At 36.9% G+C, this 5,176-nt stretch overlaps 1 protein-coding gene across 19 annotated transcripts in view; it reads left to right on the top strand.

The window, feature by feature from the left end:
* Positions 1-4,952, top strand: part of MBNL1 (muscleblind like splicing regulator 1) — a 170,002-nt gene extending 165,050 nt beyond the window's left edge. For 15 of the 19 annotated variants that reach the window (XM_006099253.3, XM_014464782.2, XM_006099252.3 and 12 more), the window contains one exon: positions 1,508-4,951. The gene's annotated coding sequence lies outside the window, so the exon portion shown is untranslated. Of the gene's footprint in view, positions 1-1,507 lie in introns of all 19 variants that reach the window. The other 4 variants (XM_014464769.2, XM_023762899.1, XM_014464781.2 and 1 more) reach the window with 1 other exon arrangement.
* The last annotated feature ends 224 nt before the right edge of the window (positions 4,953-5,176 follow it).

The raw sequence follows: 5,176 nt of genomic DNA, 5'->3' as shown, positions 1-5,176 counted from the left end.
GCCCTTCAGCCTGGCCTGTGCCTCTTACAGTCCAGGACCCCTTGGGAATGTCTGCCTACCGGCTTAGGCCCACACCCTTAGGCCCCCTCCCGGTAGTGGGCCTAAGCTGGCAGGCGGACATCCCCCAAGGTTCCTTAGTGTTGCTGTGCTCACCAGCCAAGAGCCTGGCTTCTGGCTGAGCAGTGCTCTTCCTGTGGGAGCACACTGACCACCAGGGGGCAGCTCCCGCGTTAAGGGTCTTCCCCCTGGTGGTCAGTGCGCATCATAGCGACCAGTTGTTCCACCATTTGGTTGATTTGCATATTAGGGTTTTATTATATAGGATTTATATAACAAATGATTGGTTCTTTTCATGAGTTACAATATTTAAACTTTTTTTAAAATATATTTTTATTGATTTCAGAGAGGAAGGGAGAGGGACAGAAAGATAGAAACATCAATGATGAGAGAGAATCATTGATTGGCTGCCTCCTGCACGCCACCTACTGGGGATCGAGCAACCCAGGCATGTGTCCTTGACCAGAATCGAACCTGGGACCCTTCAGTCCCCAGGCCAACCCTCTATGCACTGAGCCAAACCGGCTAGGGCTAAACTGGTTTTGAGTGCAGCAAAATGGTGGTTTCTTTCATTCTCAAGGTTGTATTCTAAAGTATGCTTTTAATATGTGAAAACTCTCTGATGAGAACAAATTTTGTATAAAAAAAATCTACTTACAAGTACAATCTATTTCACTTAAATTTGTCAGGAACTTAAGGAATGATATTACTTTTTCTTGGCTGTAGGAAAAAATTGCTCCAAATGTTAAATGATCCAAAATAGTTAAAAGTATTATTCTTTTTCCCCTCTAAACACATAGTGTGCTAATCAAGCACCCAAATACAGATGCTCCTTGACTTATGATGGGATTCAGTCCCCCTGAGCCCATTATAAGTTGAAAATGCATTTAGTAAACCTCACCTATCCAACATCATAGCTTAGTAGCTGGTTTCTACTGAGTGCTTAGCATTCCCGCATCAGTGCAAAGTCAAAGAAACGTAAGTCGAGCCCATCCATAAGTCAGAGACCATCTGTATAGTGAATCGTGTTTAATAGGGCTTGTTGCATGGATCTCAATTTTGTAAGCCAAAGCGTTACTCTTGAAGCCTATTGACTTTAGCAGAGAAGTAAAATGAATTTAAATTCTGCCCCACCACGATAGTGCTAAAAAAGAGCTCAGCTATGTTTTGTCCCTTGATTCTGCAAATCTGTTTTACACTTTTAGCTTAGTCTTTGAGAAGAGTCTAGAATTTCACAAAGCTCTGCCTGTCATTGTATTCTCATAGAGAGGGTCAGCAAATGTAGATCCATTTGTACTTGTGCGGCGTTTCTTGTTTTTATATGAAGATGTTATAATGTGCATGCATTCACACTAACTCAAGCAATATAATTTTCCTAGTAAGTATGTATTGGAAACTGTTGTGAGATGTCGCCTGTTTTAACAAAGACTCTGTCTTTTTTCCCTTGTAGATCATACTAAAGAGGAAAGGACAGTGTGCTTGGTTAGAGTAAAGGACGAGGTCATTAGCCATATTGTATATACCGTCCAGCAACCCCCACAAAAACCCCTCAGCCACAAGACATCCACATATTGCATGTTAACCAGAAGAGAAGACAACATGGAAACCCACTGCACACTGTTGCCTATACACTTTGTACATTTAATTGATATTCGTGCTGAGGTGATATACCTGTCTATAAAAGAACAACATCGTCTTTCTTTTCTAGCACAGAGTTATGCATTAAAAGATGCATACCTAATTAGTTTCCTAATAGATTCATGCCATCTTGAAAAGACAGACTATGGTGTAACCACGATTCTCTTATGTATTGGTACGTCTGTAGACCAAGGTATAATTTTTTAAAAATAAGTTTATTTCTTTCAAGGTTTACAAATAACAAAGGTGCACCTTGTATTTAAAATTGCCATTAGAGGTGAGAGCGTGCATGCACAGTCATTTTTGTTTAAGAGTAATATTTTTAATGTAATAGATTGTAAGATGCGGCGAGGGAGGGATCTGACAGAGATGAATGTGCCAAGCAAAACCACAACTGTGTATCTTTTAAAGCACATCATGGCTTTAAGTACCATGTTGTAAAGGATTCTCATGAAGTGCCATAGACTGTACATCAAATTAGAGTATTATTTCTTCAGTGTTATTGTTTTCAGAGCCACCTTTTGTTGCTTATTTGCTAGTACTAATCAGTCAAAGGGCACCATTCTTTTTTTTTTTTTTTTTTTTTTTTTTTGGAAACCAAAGCTGTCTCAGAAATGGCCAATGTAACCACAGTAACAATAGAACAGCACAACACAATTTCTCTCAATACAGATAAACTCACACATACTGGAGATATATATAATAGATTATATATATATAATTATTTTAATGCATTGTAGTGTAATATTTATGCATACTATACTGTCTAACATGATATTCAAAAGGGATATGCCATTTCTGAGACACGATAACAAAAAAAATGTTTGAGGAAATTATTTTGCTTCTATTTATAGCTCTGTCAAAGTCAAAAGACTATAAATGCTTTGCAAAAATGGTTCCACGTTTGCTTAAATGCTTCACCACAGTCACGTTGAAAATAGTGACTCTAAACAAAGAAGAAAGCAGCACTGTCATCAGATGCATGATAAACCAAAATATGAAAACGGGAGGTGTTTCATTTACCTAGCAATCGGGTGGGTTACATACTTGGGGGGATTTTATATGTGATTTCTTTTGTTTTGTTCAGATTAACTGCTTATAGCCTTAGAAAGCCTTTTACAAAATTATAAAAAAAAAATAGATGTGCATTCAGTTTTTAAGAATGGATTCATCCAAAGGAATTCCCTTTTTGTGGTTTGGGTGTTGCAGCTAGTAAGGGTATTTTTGCTCTGGTCAGCAGTTCTGCCAGCTGCTGAAGTAGGGGCCAGGTCACTGGTAGTTATAGTGTGGAATGGGAGAGGTGAAAGTTCAGTTGTAGAACTTTCCATACTTCCAAGTTTACTGCAAGTTTTTATGCTTGAGAGAGATGCTTTCTAATATAAGACTGATGTGTTGATTTTACTGATTGTACTGTACATCTATTAAAGCCTTAGATTATTACATTACGGGTTGGAACCCATACCAATGTAATTTCAATCGTGTTAAGAGAGTAATGGTGACTTCACATGTTATTGTAGTTAGTTACATTATAGAATATTACTTATTTTTCTTGTTAAAATGTAGTTTTTCATTTCCTACACTTATTAGATTTCATTTTGTATTAACAATTGAATACCATTTCAGTTTATAGACTCTTGTTTTATTAGATTTTACTGATGAATTTTTCAAAATACAAAAAAAAACCTTTAAAGTAGTTTTTCCTTCATAACATACTCAGTTTTGAATTACATGTAGTGTCATATGAATATTCGTATTATTGTTAACTAAATGATTTATATTTTACTGATTTAATATTAAAGTGTAAGAATGTCAGTCATTGTTAGTTCTTGTCTAGTTTTCATTAAAAGAACAAAGATCTTTTATATGGATATCTTATAAATATATAATCATTGCTAAGTAAGAAGTTAAGTTGTTGCTATCGCAACAATCCTGGCAGACAATTGAGTAATATTTTGATGATTTATTTTGTTTGTAATTAGTTATTATAAGAGGATCTCTAGAACCTAGATATTAGAATAAAATTTATTTTCTACTGTATCCATTTCAAATGTTAAAGTATTGTTTAATATTTTTGAAATCCCTGAATATCAGGCCTTGTTATAAATAAGCTGCATAATCAATAAATAGAACAAGGGACTTTTTGTTGATAATCCAAATACTCAAAGTTTACGTAATGAGAATTAAAGCGTGTGTGCAAACTCTTGAGGGTTGATTATGCTGCAATTGAGCATGTTGGGACGTCTAGAGAGAAGGTTGACTTTTTGCACTTCTGTATATAGTCAAAAGAGAGAAACCTGTATAATAGTAAGATCTTATTTTGAATAAAAACGTCTATAATTACAAGGAGTTTTGTTAAGGCTAATAAAATGAGACTGAGCAAAAATTGCTTGCAAAAGTGGCACCGAGTTAGCACTCCGTACCCCTTCAAACATGTTGCTTTGCTTTTTGTGGACAGCTTGTAGTTTGCCAGGATTTTTTCAGCTGGAAAGATATGCCATCCTTCCGAGATCTCATGACTGACAAAAACTCCACTGGGCCAAATCTGCCTGACGACCATTACCAAAAATAGCAGGTACTTCAACCATTAAGGTGAAATCATGGATCAGATATTCCTCACATTTTTCAAAACTACTGCATGTTTAAAGCTTCAACGACAACAACAACAAAAAGGAGAGAAAGAACTATACTAAGGACGTATTATGCTAATCAGTTTCTGCCAATTTCAGTGGTTTATTGTTCACACGCGCACACACATGCACACACACACACCAATCTTCAAGTAATGACTTTCACAAAATTGAAACTATAAACAGGCAAACCAAACAGCACAGTGTAGCTCTAGTTGTTCTGTGATTGTTTTTTAATTGCTGTAGCAAGCCTGTTCTTTCAGCAGGTGAAAAGATAAAACACAGTTCAAAGTTCACGGTTCTAATTTGCAACTCAGAAGCACTCAAAAAAGCGAATGTGATCACGGGCACTGGTTTAAGGAATCTGTGTAGCCAGCCCTTGCTCCAGCTGGCTCCCGCGTTGCACTTACCGGCAACCCCACCCCTTTCATCTGCTGACAGGACAGATGTGCTTGGTTTTACTCTTATGTAATCACAACTTACTTTCTGCTTGTAGTTGCTTACAATTATGTATTTTGTCTTGGGCTGCGATTTGTTTTACGCTTATTTTATTATTACCGCAGTAGTTGACTTTGCTGTATGGAAAAATAAAGTGAAATTGCCCTAATAAAACTTCTCTTTCTTAAGTATCTTTGTGTCTCTGAGATTGAAGAGTAAATTTCTTTTTGCGCCTTTCACATATGTGTGTGTGTGTGTGTGTGTGTGTGTGTGTGTGTGTCATTACGAACGCATCGTTATGAAAATGCATCACCCGGTTTTAACTGACCGCAAAGAAGGTTATGCATCACTGGCTTTCTCGCCGACCCTCCTTTGATACCAGAAATGAGAATGTGAATCCTGGTGTGTTGCCATCC

Source organism: Myotis lucifugus, unplaced genomic scaffold, assembly GCF_000147115.1.
Source record: "Myotis lucifugus unplaced genomic scaffold, Myoluc2.0 scaffold_266, whole genome shotgun sequence".
Lineage (NCBI taxonomy): Eukaryota > Metazoa > Chordata > Mammalia > Chiroptera > Vespertilionidae > Myotis > Myotis lucifugus.
Note: the sequence above shows the minus strand (reverse complement) of the source record. Positions and strands in the feature narration are given on the sequence as shown.